The sequence below is a fragment of the Bacillus rossius genome, chromosome 10 (assembly GCF_032445375.1).
Source record: "Bacillus rossius redtenbacheri isolate Brsri chromosome 10, Brsri_v3, whole genome shotgun sequence".
Taxonomy (NCBI): domain Eukaryota; kingdom Metazoa; phylum Arthropoda; class Insecta; order Phasmatodea; family Bacillidae; genus Bacillus; species Bacillus rossius.
In genome coordinates, this window is record NC_086337.1 from 51,696,575 (window position 1) to 51,721,253 (window position 24,679).

Consider the following 24,679-nt stretch of genomic DNA (forward strand, 5'->3'; position numbering starts at 1 on the left):
ATAAGTATTATTAACACTTCAGCAGTTTTGTCGAAAAATTTTATAATACTTTCAGTTGATAGATTATCTTTTATGAATACTTTATTAAAATATTCAAACTATTTGCAAATAAATAAATAAGTTGGAAAAAGACACCCATGTAATAATTTTGTTTTGTAAAATGGTATAGTCTTATTTTATTATTTTGTATGTGTATGCAATAGTTTTCCTCAAACAGTTTGTAAAGAATGAAAAGTTTTTTGTAAAATAAATGTTTGCGAATGTATGCAGGAAATGTGTTTTTACTTGGGTTTTTTTTTTCTCTCCCGGGCTGAAAGTAAACAATGATTAATACAAACCGACGCTACAGGTGCGGCTGAACAAAACGCGAAGCGTATTTACGAAAACCGGGTGACCTTGGAAGGGAAATGTTACTCGGTATTTCACACTTCGGGGCGTATTTTTAAATTTTTTTTCTTCTTTCTTTTTTTTCGCTGGACCTCTTGTCCAATTGCACGGAAAAACACCGCATATCCGCCATGATGCTCTGCTTCATGCATAACCTCAAAACCTCCACCACCCGTTCGCCAGCACCTGTATCACACGGCAAAAAAAAAAAAAAAATTGCGCCCACGAGGGGGGGGGGGAAGGAGATAAAAAAAATAATTCCGGGACCGTAAATCAGAATCCTGCGGCTTACGTGTCCTCGCCGCACCTGGCGCCCTCTCTTTCCCGCCCCGCATATCACCGCCTCTTGTCCCCCCCCCCCTCGCCCGGTAGGGTCGCGGCGACCGCCATCGTTAATTATCGCCGCTAGCCTGCGGCCGGCGGGCGATAGCGGCGACGCGGGCGGGCCTAACTAGCAGGCGTAGGTCGCGCCAGCCCCCGTGCTCTGAAGAGCTTCCGTGGACGAGCGGTAGGGCTAGGCTCTGGGGGAAACTCTTCTTGTGACATGTACTTCTTTGGGTGAGGCGAGGGTAAAATTTCAAGGCCCAGGTATTTATGCAACGTTTACATTCTGAAACGATATCTGACCTTGAAACGTTGCGGACGGTGCAGAAAACTATATTTTTGAGTTCTCAATGATTTAAATTGCCATTTGCAATAGTTTGTTTTAATCACTTCATCTACTGTACATACGTTTTGCCTCGAACAGTTTTATTGTTAGCATAGGTGTCGAACATTGCAATGTCCATATTAACACGAAATTATGCGAGCATGATGGTGCAGCCTACCCCTGCAGGGGTTACAGTTCTTCCAAGAAAACTTCCTTATATCTGCTATAATGTGTGTTCAGAAAAATGTCCCTTTAAGATCCGCTACTGCGCGGGCTGCTTGAAAGCACATGGTACACATATTTAGCACGAATATTACAAAACCCTTAGCTACATGGGAATTATGCTAATTTGGTGCACTATTACTAAATTTTATTTTAAAATATATATATCGTTCTTGTGAACCGAACGAACTACAACTTGTCCATGTTTCAACGCTTTTTTTTTGCAAAGTTAATAAATAATTAACTGGTTATTGATTTGAATAATTTAGAAAAATTTATATTTCTTTATTTTATTCATCACAACTCATTCAAACCGCTGTTTCTTGTAAAGAATTATTATATTAAACAGTATAATTTCTATCCTCACTCAGATTTTACCTGATTTTCTCAGTTATGAATACAAATTATGAACACTTGGCATTAATGGTATCCTGTCGCGCTTTTTAGTGAATGTATTTCTCGATAACTAAAGAAGCATCTGTACTTGAAGGCGAGTATCACAAAGAAAACGGTAGAAATCAACACTCGGTAAGGACAGACTAATAGCTTCTTGAATGCTGGCAAGCATTTAAAACGTTTTAGAGTGCTTAATTGAAAAATAAAAATGAGCTTTTATTTTTTAGAACAGAAAATATTTACTGCAGCAGCTAAAGTTCTTTCGAGTGGCGTAAATACGAATTACACACTACTTTAACACAATGGCACGTTTTGTTTTATAAATGCCTACGTTAAAAACGCAATAATTATCCGTAGTGGTTACTCTCATCATAATCACAAATTATTACTGAACGTTTCAATACATTGGATGTATTAAATACTTCTATAAAAATAAATTACTGTTCTCAAGAAACATCGAGCCAACGGCTACTCACTTTTGTTTTCAAATAGAAAATGAGAACCACTATAATGAGACTTAAACCACTGTGCTACCGGGTGGAGATCAGATTTACTATAATTTAAATTTAACTAGTGTGTGGCCCGTGAACACAAGTAAGCATTAATTTTTTCTTTCGTTTCATACATATTACTCCCAAGGTGGTGGGAGTTTGGTGTTGATTGTTTGCGGAAGTAAGAATGTTAGTAAGTACAGAAAAAATATATAATAAGTTTAATTATGCTAGAAATATGAATAAGAATAAATGAATTTGTGACGAACTTTTCAAGTATTTTTGGACTATAAATAACATGATAATGTCACTAAAATTATTTATGAACTTTATCCATGTGTTTGGGGATTTTTTTCTGGATTTAGGTTATGAAATATAAAATTTTTAATTTACATTTCAATTATTCTCTAGACTTTTACCGGACTTTAAACAGAACAATTTCTTTCTATCGATCTCTCAAACCTTTAACCAAGTAAGACCTATACTAATTTATCTTTGTCATCTATAATTGTAACTTAGAATAATTTTTAAATTATGTCGAAATAAAAATCCACTAATGGAAAATATATATTTAAAAAATTAAGGTTGAGAATCTGGGAATGTGAACTTTGTTTTAAAATCAAAGTGCGCCGAGAGGCTTGAAGACAAACAGGGCGTTTAGTGTAAACTGTTGGTCCAAATTGTAAGGAAAAATCGCGATTGAAACGTTTTTCCGAAATTTTTTTTTGTCTGGAGAAAACCAGTAGTGAAGATTGTATGGCAGCCCCATCGAAAAGTTGGACTGGAACGTTGAATCCTGAGTGATAATTGTACTGGAATAAAACAGTAGCCATTTAATAATTCAATAATGTCGAAAAAGCGTGGTGAATATTTGTGGCCCGAAAGTAAAGTATACTTTTTGTTAATTAAAAAAAATACAATTGGTTAAGCTGAATTTTCATATAGATAGGAATTACAACTAAGCTTAGGGAAAAAAATTCTTGATTTCCTGTTTTGATTATATGCTGTTTTTTAAAGCTATTAATATCTTTCAAATCATATTACTCAAGTAAAATAATTTAAATTATTTTGAAATGTAGTCAGTAAAAAGTATAATTTCGTTTGTCATCGAAATAGTGACGGAATGAAAACGTTAAACTCGTTTGGGGACGTCACTCTTCAGAATGCATCACTGATTATTTTATACCTATCTATGACTGTTACTCGGTGTTGTTCTCGCATTACCTCAGCATTCGCCTTAAAGCCTTCCCGCTCTTCCGCATCAGCTCGGCAATCTCTAACTCATCAAGTATGATTTTGACCGTTTACTGACTCTGCTAAACTTAAAAAATCATCCCGTTCCCCACACGCGTTTGTGCTTCTTGATAAGAGACCCGAGTTCAGTCACCCACTGGCTAGACTTGATGGTGTTGTATTCTCGCGAGTCATAGTCGTGTTTTCGTTGGTCGCTGCCTTGAAGAAAAGACATTTCTAGCAAATGTTGTAGAAGACGAGACACATTATTACAGCGATTCTAGCGTCGTTTGTTGTAAGCTGTAACTTATGTGCGTGTGTTTTCAACTAATTGCCACCTCGATGGATTGTCAGTTGAATTTCTGGATGCCTACACCATCACTAAATATTTGTAATAGCAGCTGTAATTGATGTAAAATTATTTTGTTTATAATCACTAATGCGCACAGGGTACACAAGTGTACGTAGTATAGGAATTCCCGCCCTATGCACACGAGTTTTCGAGTGTAGTAACGGAACACACAGCTAAGTGCACATAGTGCTAAAGTGCAGTTAACGGAACTTCCACCTATGCGCAAGAATTAACTTGTTTAGTAACGTAACACCCACTTGTATGCAAAGAGTGCACGCAGGCAGTAACAGAACTCCCACATATTAACAAAGATCGCATAAGTGAAGTAACGTAACTCCCACATTTGCGCATAGAGTACACGTGTAGTGTAGTATTCAAACTACAACCTATGGGCATAATTTAGTGCACGATTGTTGTATCGGAACTCACACTCGCACAGAGTGCACGAGTGTAATAATAGTACGCCCACAGAGTACATAAGTGTATAAATGGAACTGTAATCCATGCGCGCACAGTGCACGAGTGTAGTAACGGAACGCCCACCTATGCGCGCACAGTGCGCGAGTGTAGTGACGGAACGCCCACCTACGCGCGTACAGTGCGCGAGTGTAGTAACAGAACTCCCACCTATGCGCGCACAGTGCGCGAGTGTAGTAACGGAACGCCCACCTATGCGCGCACAGTGCGCGAGTGTAGTGACGGAACGCCCACCTATGCGCGCACAGTGCGCGAGTGTAGTGACGGAACGCCCACCTACGCGCGTACAGTGCGCGAGTGTAGTAACAGAACTCCCACCTATGCGCGCACAGTGCGCGAGTGTAGTAACGGAACACCCACCTACGCGCGCACAGTGCGCGAGTGTAGTAACGGAACGCCCACCTATGCGCGCACAGTGCACGAGTGTAGTAACGGAACACCCACCTACGCGCGCACAGTGCGCGAGTGTAGTAACGGAACGCCCACCTATGCGCGCACAGTGCGCGAGTGTAGTGACGGAACGCCCACCTATGCGCGCACAGTGCGCGAGTGTAGTAACAGAACTCCCACCTACGCGCGCACAGTGCGCGAGTGTAGTAACGGAACTCCCACCTATGCGCGCACAGTGCGCGAGTGTAGTAACGGAACACCCACCTACGCGCGCACAGTGCGCGAGTGTAGTAACGGAACGCCCACCTATGCGCGCACAGTGCGCGAGTGTAGTGACGGAACGCCCACCTATGCGCGCACAGTGCGCGAGTGTAGTGACGGAACGCCCACCTACGCGCGTACAGTGCGCGAGTGTAGTAACAGAACTCCCACCTACGCGCGCACAGTGCGCGAGTGTAGTAACGGAACACCCACCTATGCGCGCACAGTGCGCGAGTGTAGTAACGGAACGCCCACCTACGCGCGCACAGTGCACGAGTGTAGTAACGGAACACCCACCTACGCGCGCACAGTGCGCGAGTGTAGTAACGGAACGCCCACCTATGCGCGCACAGTGCGCGAGTGTAGTGACGGAACGCCCACCTATGCGCGCACAGTGCGCGAGTGTAGTGACGGAACGCCCACCTACGCGCGTACAGTGCGCGAGTGTAGTAACAGAACTCCCACCTATGCGCGCACAGTGCACGAGTGTAGTAACGGAACTAGACAACGAAGCTCCACCGCCTCCCCCCTTTGGAATGTTTGCCGCGGAGCGGGGCTCTGGCTGTTTGCCGGCGCCTGGCGGGAAGTAGGGTGAGGAGGGTAGAGTAAGGGTGCAACCTACCGAAATATTCATGTCCTTTCGCCTCCCATTCTCTCTCCCCCCCCCTCCCTCAGCAAACCTTGGTGGGCCTCACAGCTGCTGGTACCGGCGACCAATTACCGGCAGCGCCGCGAGTATTCAAGTGTCCGCGACAGGCGACAACCCCTTCTCCCCTCCCCCCCTCTACTTTCCACATAAACCAACCCTTAAGGCTGGCTGTTCAAGTGCCCCGAATAATTCCGAACCATGAAGTAGCTATACAGCATTACAGAAGCCTTGACCGCTTGTCGGAAACATGTATTGAAAATAAAAAAAAGGGGGTGGGGTTTGTCTGTAAAGTCGGTTTACGGTTGATAATTTTACGTGATAACGTCATAAGAAAACATTGATGAAAAATTGCATACTTTTTAATTTTCAAATATTATTTACAGTTTCTTGCAAATTTAATTTAAATATTTTTTTTCATATAATCATGAACAATCAGTTAAAAAGCCCGCCTTAACCTGTTTGATATTATGGAAAAAATTCCATCTTCAATTACATACTGGGGTTAGTGGCAAACCTCACCCCTAAATCCCTTTATCATTATTATTTTTCCTTCTCTCATCTTTGATGAGTTACTCGTGTAAGTTTTTAATTTTCGTGTCAAAGTCAGCAAGACAAGAGTCAGCAAAAAACAATTGGGACGGACCAAATTCGTGTCCCCAAGTCGTGGATGTTGATATGAAAACGAGGTGATGTCCGATTTATTTGCGAATCGAGTCAAAGTCTAGCTACTCGTGTGGATTTTTGGGGAGAGGGGGCAGCGGTTTGTTTATTTCGGGGCTCTGGATCCTCCACGGTACTGAGGTTCTTGTCTAGACGCACTCCATCTTCTTTGTGAGTCACTCCAACACTCTCGCAAATTGGAGCTATCCCGCTGGAGGAAAGAACGGGGGCGCCGTGGGCTCTGGCGTTTGAAAAGACCTCGTTGATGTTTTTCAGCGCTCCCATAGCTCTCTTGATAGACCGGTGCTGGACTTTTTGGGGCTTTTTTTATTTTGGGTTCCTCTAGATCCTTTCTTTCTTCAGCTTTACTTTTATACATATATACTCTACTCTGACGCTCTTGGAAAATTCGAAATTTTCAACTGCGCAAATTCATACAATCTTGATTGTTTTTTTGTTTTTTTAAGGGGTTGATGGGACGTGATAAGTGATTCTAGCGCGGTGTCTCTCTGAACTGGCGCGCGGTCTTCTCGTCGTGCGTAGGGAAACTTTTATGTAGATCTGAGTATCCATAGCATTTTATGTCGTAGAAATGAAGACAAAGGTGTATTGCAAGTATCTTGAGTGCTTTGAGATGAAATTTAAAAATTATTCTAAAATACGCGTTACTTTTCAAATTTCACTCTTCTAAAAATACAGTTTTAAAACGAAATCCGAACGTTATATTACCCTGTCGGGATGTGAAAAAAACCTGAATAGATAAAAACTGCATTTCACTTTTTAATATATATTTTTTTTGTTTTAAATTTTATCCCAAAAAAAGGTAAACAACAACATTTTTTAATATTCTATTATCCATAAGTTGGTTTGTAATTTTTTATGCCCTTAAGTTAACAATTAACGAGACAAGGCAATAATTACACTTCGTCGCTTCCCCCCCCCCCCCAGGTTTAATTCGAAAGATAACGATCGTATAGTAAAAACTGTTAAAAAAACCAGTTGTAGATAATTAAATTTCCTGCAACTTTAGTCATTATTATCTTCAGTCAAAAGTTGAAAATGGCCGAGATATTCAACAAATAAAATTTCCCCACTTAAATCCTTGACGGTGGCCAACGCAACGGCAGAATCCAGTGGCCATTTTGAACTTAGACTACCATTGACAACTCCTAAAGGTTGAAAAAAGTGGAAAGTATGTCTGTTGAAAGTACATTCCGAATGGGCTAGTTTGCGTGCGCGCTTCTGTATCTACGACTCTGTGGTGCGCGCAATGTACACTCCATCGGGTCTTTTTTTTTTTTCAAAGACCTCATCAGCAGAATCGTATAAGCATACGCTGACTGAATTATGTCGGGCTCCTGCCTGTCGGTTCATTACTCACAGAGTTATCGTGTAAATAACGTGATTGGACCGTCTCGGGGTAAAAGGTAACAAGTTAATATTCGTATTTTATAAAGTAGTAACAAATGACTAATTGATTAATTTATATAATATCATTAGCTTAATAGGTATTAGGCTCCGCAAATTTGGAGTTTCCATATTTTTTTTCAATAATTCTAATATTGAACTATTTATCTCAATTTTTGGTACATCAAGGCATAAATCATATCTCCAGACTTTCTATACCTTGATGCAACCACGTATTTACAAACAGACTCTAGCAAGGAAACAATCACACCCGGTCACAAATACTGACTTCAACAAAAACGCTTATTCATATGCCAGTCAAACCAAAATTTTAAGCACGGAAGCTTTATTGCAAGCTGTATCAAGATACATGAAATTGTTAGATGGCAAAGCACAGTTTATTAATGCAAAGATTAAATTTATTTACCTTTAGAATTCGAAATAGTGAAAATTGGCAAAAAAAAATTTCTTTGTTACCCTTATGCCCCAAAAACGACCCATTGCATGGCTACAGAAACGAAGTTATGGACGTTTTCACGTCAAAATAAAAATAAATTTTATAATTACATTGGATTCCGTTTAACATTATGAAGAATCAACGCCTTCACTAAACTATACTGTGGCATTGCATAAGAGGAAATACATCGCAATACTTCTACGCGCATGTTTCAAACACACATATTTTTTTTGGTGCAATTTCGTAAAAGATAAGCTTAAAAAAAATTGTTTGTCTGTAAAGTCGGTTTACGGACAATAGTTTAACGTGACAACGTCATAACAAAACATTGATTAAATGATTGCATACTTTTATGAATAAAATTGAATCATTTTTATTGAATTATCACTATTTTGTATGGATACAAAGAAGGAGTGAAATGAAATCTACAATTTAAGTAATTGATAAATTTACTTTTATTTTCACTCATTAATTGAAATATGTTTATTACTTTAACGAAGAGATTATTTTATCTATGACTTTTATACATGTTCGCTATTTAACTTCTTCCAATCTGTGTTATTCTGTTAAGGATAGGACGATGATAGGAAAAGTAGGAAACGAATGGGAGTGTTTCAAGTTTAATGTGCCTCGAAAAAGTCAAATCGATGGTTGTTCCAATCGAGTGGAAGAGAGATAGATGCGGCGCAAGCGTAAAATGAGCGTAACGGGACACAGTGTAACGGGATAATGTGCGTTACAGGACACTTTTTCTTGCGTGCAGCCGGCATTCATCGATTTATTAGACGTTGTCACGTCAAAAATAGAGGGGAAAATTTTGACGTGGGAAACGATCTCGGCCGTTGTTACTTCCGGTAATGTATGTTTTCATTTCCGGTGCCTGGAGCTCTCTGCGGCGTAGAGGGTGCCTCCACCAACCGACGATCAGAACCGCGCACCTACTGGGGGTGTAAAGGGGGGGGGGGAGAGAGTAGGGGCTGATTGATGAACGGCTGACGATCTGCGACAGGAACAACGACGACGAACCTGATAACACGGTCTGTGCGACCCCCCCTTTACCCCCTTCCCGCCCTCCACCTTTTTGCCGGTCGCCCCATTAGTGGTCGCTCTTTCCTGGGGGAAGGGACTGATCGAGCGGTTTATATCGTTACCTTGGCGCTAGGTTTCCCCCTCCACCCCTCTCTACCTGCGACTGCTGGTGTAGGGCGGTCCCGGTGCACTCACCCCGCTATCCTTCCTTCCTCTCCTGCCGAGATGGTTAGCTCAGCGCTCTGGGTGGGTGTCCATAGGCAAGGAAATATCCCGGCGTTTACCTGGGGATATTTTTATGGGGGGGGGGGGGCGATGGAAAACCAAAATAAAACTAGATGAGCCGGGATTGGAAGCCATGTCCCACGGAACGTATGAGTGTCAAGAAGCATAGGCTAGGTTATTCGTGGTGCTGTTTAAAAGCGTCCGCCATATCATTCCAGCTGGTAGTTGCACTATCCATTAGAAGAAATCGCTTTTGATTTCTAATACGAATAGAAACGAGTCTACCATATTTTATGTTGTGAAAAATTAAATTATTGAATTCAAATTTTCCACCGTTTAAAAAACCAAAGTCACCGGGGAAAGTTGGGAGTAATTGATATGACACGTCGAGGAAGTAAGAGACTAATGTGTTTGTACCGGAGGATAGGTAGGCGGACGTAAATTTTGGTAAAGTAAGTACAGTATGTACAGTCAGGAGACCGAAATTTATTTGTACTAAATGTCGGAGAAACGACTTCAGTTCAAACGAGGTTCAATAAAATAACGTTTTGCTAAGCGACTTTCAACAAATTGACTGTAGGTATGGTGCCTGTCAGGCAGCTGACATTTGCAAGAGTTAAAACATTTGTCCGGCAAGAAAAAAAAAGTTGTGTTTCCAATAAAATGATTGTTGGCCAAACGGCTTTCGGTCAAATTACATTCAGTTAAAATGACGTTAAGTCCACTACCGTGCCACCTATAGCTATAGCGTATCCTTGGTTGGCATCTCGGGAAACGTGTCGTATGCTCAAACATTGCATACGGGCAATTTAACTTGTTTTATGTTTTACCAAATTTACTAAACCATAGAGAAAATAAATTTTTTATGTTTTATATTTTTGGAATATAAAATTTAAAAAAAGGCTGTAGGAAAGTTTATAATTTCTCTATTAAGTATTAAATATATTGTTTTAAATCAAGAAAAAAAAATTGATTTGAGAGGGTTCCAGCACTATCACATCGTTATTATTTAATTCCCAAAAACATTTCAAACCACCTACGTTACAGTAGAGCTAAATAAATACTGAAATAATTCCGTAAATCCATAAAAATTATCCAGAAACGATTTTCTACTTATTAAATGAAAGGTATAATGTTAGGAATAAAACTTAAGCTCCCAATATTAAACACATTTTGTGGCTAATTCTTGTAATGGAATTTTTTTTAGAAAGTAGATTGGTACGTGATTGAGCGGAAAATTAAAACCTGAAATTACGTTATTATTCTTATTTTTCGAAATTTTCCTTTCGAAACGAATATAAGATATTGCTTGCGAGTGTCCACAACTTTATTGGTGGTTCGATGAGAAGTAATTTCAACTAGGCCTTCTTCTTCTTCTCTCGCCATGTGTTGAGAAAAGTGGGTAGCTTTTTTTCCCACTCTCTCTTCGTTCCCATCGCTGTGGTAACTTGGGACGAGGGTGTTTCTATAGAGACATTTTCGGAAGGCTGGTGTTGACACAGCTGTCTCCGTAGCCAGCTAGAAGTTGTAAAACTCGCTGGCAAAATTGGTGGTTTTCCTACACGATGAAAATATCTTCAAGTATCGTGCTTCTTCGGAATTTTTCCCAAGTGCGGGTTATGAGAACGGACAAGTTGTCACACTTTGAGAAATATATAGGCCTAACTCTCCTACGAGGCTGTAACTTAAATGATGTCTTAAATGTCACGAATGTTTTTTCTTCACATAAATCATAATATAATTGTTGCTCTGACAAGTGCATAAAAATTGTGTTTGTATTGTATTAAAATAATTTAAAAACACAATTTGTTCATATGAATTGACATGCTATTTAAAAAATGAAGGCGTGATCATTCTTGATCATCATACGACTGGCATTAATACAGTTTATCTCTCACAAAATATTTAGGTAATTATACGGAGGAAGAAGAAAGAAAAGTTAAAAGGGGGGGGGGGGGTTTTGTCTGTAAAGTCGGTTTACGGACGATAATTTTACGTGATAACGTCATAAGAAAACATTGATGAAAAATTGCATACTATTTTAATTTTCAAATATTATTTACAGTTTTTGCAAATTTAATTTAAATAATTTGTTTAAATATAATCACGAACAATTAGTTAAAAAGCCCGCCTTTACCTGTTTGATATTATAGAAGATTTTCTCGCACGGTGGTTGGCCGGTTCTTGCACACTCGGCTCAGGCGGAACGTGACAATGAGTCACGCTTTTTCGTGCGTGCAGCCGGCGTTCATCGATTTATAAGACGTTATCACGTCAAAAAAAATTAATTTTTTACGAACGGATTCAATGATAATTGCTTCGACTATTTTTACAGGCAGTGAGCATAATGTTCCCTTCGTGTTCAAGAACTCTTCCGTGCATGCCTATTAATGCAGGTTCGATCCGCAGCTAAGCAGCTTATGCGGCCGTTAATCCGGCACTAAATTTTGAAAAGGCATTAGCCATTCGCCATGCGCTAATTTCAAAAGGCTACGGACGCGTAGTAATTTACCGCAGTCGTTCCCGGATGCGTTGGCGGGCCACGCGCGGAGATTAATTACTATCGCGGATTCTAAACGGCTTCCCGCCGCGGTCTAATGGTTTCGCTGAAGTGCGGGCGGGCATTATGCGGCGCTGAAGATTGGATGGGCATTAGCACCGCAAGATGACTGTCTGTCCCCTGCACATTTCCAGCAGACCGCGCGACGCAAAAAAATAAATAAATAAATACCTACTTCGAATCTATTTATCACTCGGGATCAACTTGCCACTGTATTTGGAGCTTCTATTTCTATTCTTCGGGGCGGGGTTTTTCCTCGAGTCATCCCCATTTTAAAGCAAAAAAGAAAAAATTCAGTTACATTTTAAGAACTCCAGACGAATGAAAAAAAACCTAAATGGAGAAATAAATCAATTGATTGCCTTATTTTGAATAGGATCTGTTTTGAATAACTTGCTTTTTTTTGTATGAAATGTTAAATTTTGAGACTAGTGCGCATTTCACTACATTAATAGGAACTTATTTTCGGTTAATATTACCATCGTAATCTGCCTGTAAAAATTGAACGTTTAATCGAGAGATTTGTGTTAGACTGGATTCGCTCGCGACCTCTTCGTATAGAATTTAGGCATCTCATTTTTTATAACGGTGCTTGCAAAAACTTAAGGTGTCTTCTTTCCTCCGGCAAGGATGTAACTTATCGGGACGAAAATTGTAATGAATCTTTCTTGTCGACTTACATTTCTTACAAATTCTATTGAATAGTATTCTGTAACAAATAACCAGAGAGATAAATAATTTAAAAAGTGTTAAAAATTATGTGGCTTAGCCTAGGTATTATTAATAATTAGAAAAAAATTAATAAATATGCTACTATTTTTAAATTTTTCATTTCATATAAATATACAGCTTGTTTACAGTTTTATTTTACTCGTAGATACAATAAATAACTTTGTTACAAAGCAATAATGTGTTGTAATTGAGGTTTTTATGCTCTGAAGAAAAATAAAAATGATTATTTAAAATAAATTGTATAATAGTTAATATTTGTATGTATATATATATATTGCCTGTAACTATTGTAATTATGCTAATGTGAATTTTCTTTTTGTCCACTTTTTAAGTATAACACTGGGAAAGTAATCAAATTAAAGTAATGAGGGACAGATAATTGTTTTCGTATAAAAGTATAAATGTTATTTGAGTAACTATTTTTTTAATACCTACTGATATTGATCATTTAAGACTAACCCCTTCCTCTTATCATTCTTAAAAGAATGGAAGCATGAACAGAAGAAATAAATAAGAAAAAAATATTTTGTAACGGGGCTGCGCAGAAGTCAAAAACGTTAAAAATATATGCATATAATAATGTAATGATTTTGGAAGCATATATTGATTGGTCCTATTTTTGAAGTCGTTCAGTAAAATTAGTTCTTAAACACTTCCACCTTCTTTGTTTGATTTTGTTTTCCTGCATTCCTCGCATACTGTCGGTATGCACGGAATGTAAACATGTTACCTTTAAGCCTGGTAAGTACCAACGTAGAATTATATTATTTTGTTCTCTGTCTGCAAATATTGGCTGAGTGAAAATTATAAGCGCTCAATAACAACAACTACAGAGTTTCAGAAATGGGTTGGTTTACCGTGGATCAATGGATCAATCTTGTTTGTCACTCTCTGTGTCATTTCAGTGACCATATAGTTGGTAAACGTAATCATCCAGAAAGACGTGAATTTCACTGCCCCTTTCTTCAGGGCAACAGACGTTTGTGTCAAAAAACATTAGGTACCGTATTTTGATTTTCTTACGTTTTTCATAGTACCATTTTTGCAATAATGAATAACGAGATCAATTTAAAGATTTGAATACGTTCTCCAATTATTGTGTTACTCCTTTTTTACATTAAATTCATTAAAAATATTTTTTTTTAGTTTAAATAAACTGATTTATATTTAAAATAGCCCTTTATAAATTGTTGATACTGCCACGTCTTAACGATTTGAGATATTTTTAAAAAAACTGTTATTTTAAACATGGATTAGTATCTTATCATTTGGCTAAGACAGAAACGTATATATGTAGCCTATATATACTGATTCCAACATTTTACAGAGCATGTGTATTTTTACAAAAAAAAAAAAATATATTTTATGATTATACACCGTAAATATTTCATGCAACCAGTTTTCAGTTGAAGATTATAAATTAGAATTTTTTCCTCCCCATAGTTTTCCATTAATTTTTCATTCGGTTATTTTGACGAATTTGTTTTCCTAGTTCATTACGTGATTCAGCCGCGAATTTCATACAGCGCTGAAAAATCCTTTGATGAAGCGAGGACGCACGTGATTTTAAATCTCGCCCCAGTCAGGGCTAATCATCGGAATTAACACGCGCTTTGCTGGTCGAGGGGAAAATGTTTTGAGGGGGGAGGGGTTGCGGCGAAGGATGGGAAAACGAAAGGGGAACGCACATCACGAATAGAAAACTAAGGTTCACATACCCCGAATCAGACACCAGAATTCTAATCACCGTTCGTGCATCTTCAGACTCATATTTTATTTTCTGTTGTGAAAGAACACGTAAAGTTAGGTTAGGTATGTTTACATTAATAAAACTAAAGCTAAAACGTATTTCATAATTATTTTTCCTCGAGGTCGGTTCATAAATAACACGTTAACTAGTAAAAGTATGAAAATTCTCGCAAAACTCTTTCTTCCTTCTCCACACACCCCCCGGTCATAGTATGTTTTCGCTAGAAGATGGTGCATGATATAATGGTAACCTGATAAATTCGTTTTTTTTCCCCCTTCAGACAATACCCAAACACCCAAAACACTTTCTAAGTGTAGTTTTTGTATTTGGGAAACAGCTGTAATTGACTGTATCTAATAGAAGTGAGTTTGTTAAACGACGGAGATTTAAAATCATAATTACTAACCACCTGACGTGGTCAAGCACTATTTCCGAAAGGTTCTGGGTGAGACAATATGGCGATGGCGAGGTGAAAAAAAAAAGTGGCTTCACCTACGTCATAGAATGCCGTCTCCTGGTAATTCCTAACACCAAGGTTTTCGCACATATACGTTATTATAAACGGTAGGTAGAGACATTTAAAATACCCGAAAATGGTATGCACATGTCTCAGAATTCAACATTAAGTCAAGATCAGTTGATAGACCAATTAAAGACCGTTCTTAATTTAAAAAAAAAAAACACATTCAAAAAGTGTCGTAGATGAGTTACGGTTTTTTTTTTTTTCAAAAGTTTTAAATTCCTACCCTGCACCAAATTATTACGTACCGTGACTAAAAAGTTTTGCTACTGATAAAAAATCAAAATAAAATCGAACTTGCTATACTTTCGAGAGAGAAAAAATATTTTCACGACGTATGCAGCAAAAACAAATCAGGCAACTTTGCCTATTGTAACTGTAGAAAAATTAACTTTGTTTTGATAGAGAGTTATTTTCTTTGGTTAATAATCTTTTCTTATTGCTAATTTAGCAAAGCAATTTCTTTTTTACTATGTGAATAATATAATTAATATTTTTGCCTCATAAGTATTCCAAATAATATGTTTTTTAAAGTATAGCATGTTTGATTTTATATTTAATTTTTATAAATTGTATGGTTAATTATTTACGATTACGTAGCAACAAATTTTAGTCACATTATATAATAATTTGGCGCAGGCTGTAAATTTAAAAACTAAAAAAAAAACGCATATAGCTAAATTTTGAATTGTTTATTTTATTTAGAACTGAAATTTACTGGACAATCAGATGTTCTCTGATTGACATTGAGTTCTGGGACATTCTGTATGCATGAAATCTAGTAAAAATTATGTTGTTTTTTTTTCAGTTAGTCACCGCTAAGTTGTAAGAGCGCGCGGCGAACTACGGACATTTTCGGAACGACCCGAGAGACGCTTGAGTTTCCACGACTTTTTCCGCTTCCGGTCGCGGATGCGTTGAAAGAGGACCTCCTACTTTACACTTCTCTCCTCAACGGCCAAGAAAAACCGGTTCCTTCGCGTCGTCTGTAAGCTGTCGAGTTTCTCCCGCTTGGTCGAACTCAACTCACTTTCCTCCAAATCGTCCCATTATCGATAATCAGATATATATATATATATATATATATATATATATATATATATATATATATATATATATATGAACGATTCTTTCAGTACTTGCAAGTGATGTGTGAACATAAATTCTATCGGTAACGAGCAAATACGTGTGTTCTCATGAGGTTGCAAATAAACTCATAATAGGAAACTCTTTGACACGAAATTTTGACGTAGAATTCTTCAAAATAATGCAGAGCGTAAAAAATATACGAAAATTGTGTTTTCAACTAAATTTCTTGACGCGAATCACAAATGGTTTACGCACCCGCCGCTAGAATTCGCTGCCGGAGCAGCTGCGTCGGCTAACGAATCATTCAATATGCAGACATAACATTTAAACTGTATAATTAAATGGCTCCGATAAAAGCGAAAAAGACTTGAAAAAAAAAATAAACCTGGCTTTGGACCCGATATTCAATAAGTAATTTTATTAAAATACTTCCAATGTTGTTAAAATTCATCAAACAGTTAATATAATACGTTTCCCTTTGTCTTTGTGAACTTTGGTTCACGCCATCCTCTACAAATGGCAGCACCATGCGACTTACGTTCCATTCACGAAATTACTCTTACCAAATGCCGCACACCGAGATGTTTGTGATACGTTAAAAAATGTATACCTATAAGTGTTTCCTAATTAGAGTCGCCGGTGATAAATCAAAGTTTGATCATGTTGAAATTAAGAATGTGAAAGTGTTTTTAATTCGGAATCCTACCCGTACACAAACCTGGATAGTACCTAATTTTCCTATTGATAGCTATCTGCTAGCGTATAATATGTACGCGGAATTTCAAGACTTCATTGTTTAAGAGATATAGAGAGATGTGTATATAGAGGAGAGAGAAACAGATGTATAGATGGAGGTATAGAAAGATGCTTTATGTATGTATACCTATTTCAAACAAATTTAAAAAAAAATTATTAATTGACACATTGCAACGCATTAGCTAGTTTAAAGTATATTTATTTTAGATCAGGCCCCACTTAGTCAATATCTAGCTCTACTACGGAACCATGTTTCCTTTTCGATATTCTATTGTCTATATATTTTTTTTCATTAGACGAGCATGAGTAAAGTGCATCAAATACCAGTGCAGTTTTTTCCTCGCCAACTATCTCCGAACAGGGCATTATGGTAATGAGTGCATGTCGGCTATAAATAACGCCGATAGGGCGGTAGCGCGCGGGGGCAATTGCTGCACAGTTAAAACTTCCTTGTTCCGCCGGCCCGTCGATCAGACGCGATAGGTGCTGGCGGTAATTAGGTCAGCGCTGGAGTAAGCTCCTCCCGGCATGCCACGAGAGGCGAAGCGAACAAAGGGTTCGGCCGAGTTCGGCCGTGTTCGGTCGGGGCTCGTGCACAAATGTGCTTCGCGACCGTTCGTCAACAAATGGTAACGACAGCACTGTAATGTGCTGACTGGCGGCGGAGTGAGTGGTCAGTGCAACCACTCACCACCAGGGGCGCTTGCGTCCCTGGTCACTAAATCCAGTACTGGACAATTAGCAAAGCGGACCACGAGTCCAAGTGCCCAACCCCCGCATGGTAGACACTTTTCTACTCTGTCCAACACTTCATCCAGACCATCCTCTGTCTCCTGTAAATTCCTACACGTAATGCATGCCAATTTGCATCCCGCATGAATGTGCCCAGAGGTTTACCCTGTGTCTATGCAGGTTTTACCTGGGCCCAACCTATCTCTAGTTATAGTCTAGATTTAAGAGTGAGGGGAGTTAGTCATGGCGCCAATCGCTGCCATGGCTGGCCAATCCCCTCCTAGCACATGATGCATGCGACCCTCTCCCTGCATGGCTAATCCCAGCACGACTAGGCGTATAGGCTTCGGCCTGAGACGCACCTAGGTCCCTCCCCTAACCCGGACCCCTCCAAAATACACTTAGTTTTAGTTAGGTTAGGAAAAAAAATCATGACCGTTCGTCAACAAATGTTAACGACAGCGCTGTGACACACGGGTGTTTCATGGCGTGCCGAGCTTCTGAAGAACCTACGTCATTTGAAAACTGCTAGCGATATCCCAGCGGTGTCCGTTTACGAAAAGCATTTCGTTTTCAAACTGTATTTTTGGAAGAGTGGAAGAGTTTTCCACGATAATTTTTAGGCATGAAAATCCCGGTACAGGTTTTTTTTTTTTGACGTGACAACGTCTAATAAATCGATGAACGCCCGCTGCACGCACGAAAAAGTGTCCCGTAACGCACATTATCCTTTTACGCTGTGTCCCGTTACGCTCATTGTACGCTTGCGCCGCATCTGTCTCTCTTCCACTCGATTGGTACAACCATCGATTTGACTTTTTCGAGGCACATTAAACTTGAAACACTCCCATTCGTTTCCTACTTTCCCTTTCATCGTCCTATCCTTAACAGAATAACACAGATTGGAAGAAGTTAAATAGCAAACATGTATAAAAGTTATAGTTAAAATAATCTCTTCGTCAAAGTAATAAACATATTTGAATTAATGAGTGCAAATAAAAGTACATTTATCAATTAAATTTTAGAGTTCATTTCACTCCTTCTTTGTATCCATACAAAATAGTGATAATTCAATAAAAATGATTCAATTTTATTCAAAAAAAATTATGAAATCATTTCATCAATGTTTTGTTATGACGTTGTCACGTTAAACTATCGTCCGTAAACCGACTTTACAGACAACCAATTTTTTTTTTTTAACACTCGAGGGCTTTGCTTTACACCTTCATCTTCATTCCTCCGCCATATAATGTTGTGGTTACCGCTCAAAACTCACAGTTGTCCCATGCACGACGAGATAACTGCGCGCCAGTCCACAGCCTTGCTCTTAGCGGGCGATAAACGTCTGTTGGAAATCGCGGATCATTAGAGACTATGGAAGGTGATGCGATGTTAACGGAGGATTTGGGGTTGATGGGATTACCCCGAGAAATCCCACCGACGCACGGTAACGCCCGCCACGTTTCCTACTGCTAAGAGCTGTTGTTGTTATAAGTTTTTTTTAATGCGTCCAAAGTTGATGTATCTAGTTAGTAATCATACGGTAGCTTTAATGTTGTTAACTTCGCATGCACAGCATTACTTTACAGGAATAATGTTTTATTTAGACATGGAGGTAAGACGTTGCGTAGTGTGTGTGAGATTCGCAAACATTGCTATGTTAATTTTTGAAGTTTAAGTGAAAATAACCCACTCCTCCCAATTTTCCCATCTACAGTAAATAACCAATTTGTTTTGTTATATAGAGGTTTATTGCTAATTACTTTTTTATCTGATATTAAAAATATGTGTTAATATTACCCATTTCATTATGGTAAGGGGCATTTATTTTTTTTTTCAAAATAATCTCATGACACATTACTCTTAAATCGGGTATTCTCGCACTAGTGATTGTTTCGTTGTGATTGGCAGCCGGCAGCCGTCTGCAAAACTATGAATGGCATGCTTACAATCGGCATATGCATTAAATAAACCCACCCAACCACGAAACACAGATATTACTACAAAATTTCAACACACTGCTGGTCTGGAAATATTCTCGCGAAAAATATATGACTGTAATTACGGCGTTTTTAAGAGTCTTCAAAGCGAGTTCCCTTGAAGCCATTCAACAAACTTCTACACTAGGCTTTATACATCTATAGGAAGGTAGATTAGCTTATCTTTACTACAAAGAAGGGTTGTTTGTGTTAGTTTAGAGTTATTTAAAATACTCTGTGACCATAAAATATATAAGTCTTTGCAATATGAAGTTCTTTTCTCGAGCGCTGAGGCAAATTTCTGAATTATTCCGGGTGTGGCTCTAGTCCCTGTGACTTGTAGGCTTCAACTTTGGATCGGACTTCGCAGGCCGACACTTCCCATGAATTAAGTAGTGCAATTTTTTTGTAAATGCTTGTGTAGTTAATGGTTGGTGATCTCGTTGCAACTTCCAGCCCGAGTGTGACGACAGGGCGTGCATGCTGGCGGGAAATATTGAAAACCCCATCGTTTACGCATTCGGGCGATTTAGACCGCTTGTCCGCCCGTCTATTCTCCATCCTGCATTGCCTTCTCGTGCTCCATGCTCCGCTCAGAGCCGGGAGGGGGGGAGGGTGGTGTAAACGATGAAGTACACCGTAGCGGCGTTCCGACCCGATCCCCCATTGGCCGATTTATCTGTGGAAAGAGGCGGGGGAAGAACATAAATTCGACGGACCTAAGCCAGGCTTCAATGCCCGGTGCGCCTACGCGCTTCTGTCGTCGGCGAGGCGGGCTGAGAATCAGGACTAACGACATCCGGTGCCCGCGCGGGGGGGGGGGTAGGGGAGGAGGAAACAACAACCCCCTCCCCCCACAAGCCTGGGATTTTTCCGGTGACTGAAGGGGTAGGAGTGCTTCTGTTAACGATGATTTGTTTGAAACATGCTGACGCGTCGTAGGCCCCGTCAGGGCGTGTGTGTGTGTGTGTGTGTGTGCGTGTGGAAAGAGCGATCAGAGGGCAGATGGGGGGTAGAAAAAAAAATCCATCGTCCCACCCTCCCCGAATTCCCCTCGGTACAAACACAGCTCTCGTCACTGCGTCAGCCGCCGGGTGGTTCCGGAAAAGGTTGGCATCCGTGCATTTGACCCCTTCCACATTCCCTCCTCTTCCACACCCCCCCTTCTCCCGCGATTCCCATCTCCCTTCTGTTCCTCCACCTTTGCATCAGCGGTCCAGCAACGACTCAATCACGAGAGGGCCACATCGTGTTCGGATGTAGGGAAGCCCTTTTTGGAATCGAGGGGTTCGCTTTTCTGTTCCTGTAGTCCTTTGTGGGACTGGCACGCAAGCACACACTCTCCACTCCACCAATCCACCCCCCCCCCCCAGGGAACCTCCCTCTGTTATTTTGAGACTCGCTGAGAGGCATCCAAAACGAACCAAAAGCTGCTAATTCTGCAGGCAAACACGCTCCGCTTCCCACCGTGTGAAACCGATTTCGATAATCAATTGTTATTGGGATAGTTATTTTATACACCGTTATACCGGTTTCAAATTAAAGGAAATTAAAGAAAATTGTCTCACGTATAGCCTTATAATAGAAGTATTAGATACATTTACCATTAAGTGGGCTTTTCAATTAGAAGTTGTCATGAAACCATTTTTATTGTAGCTGATTGGCTTGGTAGTATTTTACGTTACTGAAGTGTGTTAACAACATTCGTTTTCCATCTAATAATTTATTATTTTCTGCATTGTCATTATGTGTCCAGTGTGGGAATAAAAAATTAATAAACAGAATATGACTTATTTCATACAAAATAAATATACTTTTTAGAGAAGAAGAAAGTTAAATTTTTTACATCTCTTTCCCCTTCGCCTAAAAGAAAAAGGGTTAATCACGGTTTATATGAGTCATTTATTCAGCTTTACGAATAAAATGTGTGTTTTAATCGTTCATAAGTCCCTCTGATTGCTTTTCTTTATCTAAGCAACGTTAAAAAATATTCAATGTTTTAATAAATATATTCCAATAAACGATGTAACTGACAGCGTAAATCAACCGACAATTTTTTTTAATTAAGTAAGACCCTGATATGTTTTTATGAACAAATTGTATTTTTATACACGACATTGATCATTAAATATTAATTATCCAATGTAAATAACACTTTTTACAAAACAATGAGTGCAAAAGAGAATAAATAAAATTTTAAAGACACGTAGCAAAATTATATTTTCAATCAGTTTCAAAACTTTGTTCATTAATATTTTAATGTTACAGTTGGTTAATAGCTGGATTATACCAAAATACTAATTTGACTGCAGCCACAATAAATTTTTAAGTATAATTGAAAGCATAAAAAATTTAGTGGTTATTTTTCAGAGACGAACAAAGTTTAAATAACTACATAAAATACAACATTCTTGTGCTTGTAAACAGAATAAACGTAATTGATTCAAGTAAAAAGTAATAAGTTATAATTGTTGTATTAATGTACGTGAATATTTGAATGATCACATCTTATTTAATTTGTCGTGACTTTTTGTCAGATAAATATTCACAACAGATTTATTAGTATTGTACCAAAGTTGGTACAGAAAAAACTAAAATGTAAGACTTTATATATATAAGTACCTATTTATTTACTTATTTACATTTAAATTAAATTATACGAACAGAACGCTCTGTCGTTAGAGAATAATCAATAGTTGGTGGCTAGGAACTTATTTTGGGTTTCGCTTACATCATCTACATATTAACGACAAATTAGCGTTGCCATAGTTTGCGAACGTGGTTACAAGGCTCAGAACTAGTGATAAATCAGCAAGTTAAAAAAGTATCGAGAATTTTCATTAGCCAAGATTTTTTTTTACGGGACAGAAAAAAAATTGTGTGTTTAAGAACGTACAGAAGGTAATCAAAATGTTGTGCTTACTCAGATTAGGCCTACCTACGGCTGACAGAGAAATTGTATGTCAGTTTTACGTAGAGGTACGAGGAGATTATGAACACACATAATATCCAGCTATTGTTAAAAACATGCGTACCAAATATCCCTCCCTCCCCTTCCCCAAATACGCCCCGTATTTTCGCCAATCCTGAAATACGTAAAAAAAAACTAAGTTTTTCCTCTCATCCACGCGAGAACGAGAATAAATCTGGATCGTTGTCACAATGCGATGTTCGGAGAGTTACCAAATATTGGTTTTGTTTTGTCGAACGTTAAAAAGCAATCACGATGCAGGTTTTCGGACGGAGAAATGTTTTATCGTCCGTCGCGGTGCGTGCGCATTACCGTCGCTGTTTTCAAAGGTTTCCTGTTTGCGTTGCAATGTAATTTAAAATGGGCAAACACGTCACTGAAAACATTACTCCCCTGAAAAGCTGCTGAGCGAACAATATTTGGGAATAATGCACAGCTTAAAATGGTTTTATCCACCAAATCATACTTTTATAAGAGAGGAAAAAAACATGTAGTAGGCCTATGCGTTTCGTGTACTTTTACACTGCTTGTGTAAATACACATTACGTTAAAATATATTTACTTTCAAACGCATTCATTTTAGTTCGTTGTACGGGCGTGTGTTAAGGTAAATATGTTCAGAAAATAATTATCATAATAACAATTGGAACCGGAAATATTTTTGCGGGTTTTGCAACGCAGAGGCTGGACTTCAGAACAGCTGTACGATGTTCATCAGATGCTATGACGAAAGTGTTGTTATCATTTATAAATATTAAAGAATAATTAAGTTAACGGATAACATATTGTGTGATATGGCCTACGCATGTGAAGCCGGAAGTAAAGGGTAGTCAGTTATAATCTCCTTACGTTTACAGACCATAACAGCTGAGGTAAACATCAGACTGTAAAGAGTAGTGGCCTATAATAATATTCAAAATATTTACAAATAATATCTTTAACTCTCGGAGGTCCTGGGAGACGACACACGCCACAAATTCCCGGGTAAGGATCAGAGCCCACTATTACTGCGATCACTATTTTTCCAGTGATACAGTATTCTTATCACGTGAATGCAAAAAAAAAATTGTACAAATATCTAAGTTTACATGACAATTTCTGATACATTTAAAAAATAAAAAACAAAACATAAAACTACAGTGTGTCAACGGCAATTCGCATCGACACCACTTAATTCGCGGCTTAATTCGTAAGTCCCTGACCATAATTAAATTTATTAATGAGCATTGTAGATATTTTTTGACGTGACAACGTCTAATAAATCGATGAACGCCTTGCTGAACGCACGAAAAAGTGTCCCGTTACGCACATTGTTCCGTTACGCTGAGTCCCGTTATGCTTATTGTACGCTTGCGCCGCATCTATCTCTCTTCCACTCGACTGTTTATAAAGTGAAGTGAAAAGTTAATGTGGTTTTGATTGCTTATTACAACAACAATTTCGGCAATAAAGGTTTAATTATTCTTGCATTTTAAAAATCTGATTACTAGTAAAATTTCAAGTATTTATTCTTTTATTATTAAAAATAAAAACGATTCAATTTTATTCATAAAAGTATGCAATCATTTAATCAATGTTTTGTCATGAAGTTGTCACGTTAAACTATCGTCCGTAAACCGACTTTACAGACAAACCAATTTTTTTTGTACTGTGTTGATACGAGTGTATCCTGTGGACCCCCAGTGTGATATTAAATAATTTTACGTGTGTGCTAGGAGGCAGGTACCTGAGCGAGCCTTCCAGCGAGTCTGACTGCGGCCCCGCACGGGCGCTGACGTGACGCAAGCCACCCGCAAGGGTCTGGTAAGTACAATCATTTATTACTAAGGTAGATACTTGTAATTAAGAACACTGTAATGAAACATAATTGGGCTATCCCTTACGAAGCCAGTTCCCCCCAACATTATACTCGTAACAATATCATAACAATGGTGTAAAAATCAGCCCGGCGCGGATTGTTAAACGGTAGAGTCTGCAAAGAGAGAAACCACCCTGAGGTAGTAGTCAAGATCGACTAAAAAGTTCTTTGATGGTTAGTGACCCAAGTTCTTAAGATATATTGACAATTATTTTTTTTTTGCTTGGAACTTTTGAAATCCATTTGTTGTGTCCATCTTACCTCCCGTGTTCCACCACAGCCACTGCAAAAGTATTTGTAATTTATATAGCACTATTAAATATATAATATATGCAAAGATAAAATAAATATTTTTATTTAATTCTGCATATTTACTTGGGTGCGGACATACTTGTGTTAATATTATGTATAGTGTTAGAGCGCCTTATTGTTTGATGATATTCTATA

At 38.6% G+C, this 24,679-nt stretch overlaps 1 protein-coding gene across 2 annotated transcripts in view; it reads left to right on the forward strand.

Annotated features, from left to right (window-relative positions):
* LOC134536131 (E3 ubiquitin-protein ligase sina-like) overlaps nt 1-24,679 on the forward strand; it is a 932,635-nt gene that overhangs the window by 727,416 nt on the left and 180,540 nt on the right. For both annotated transcript variants that reach the window (XR_010075763.1, XR_010075764.1), the window contains one exon: nt 24,090-24,177. The gene's annotated coding sequence lies outside the window, so the exon portion shown is untranslated. The remainder of the gene's footprint in view (nt 1-24,089; nt 24,178-24,679) is intronic.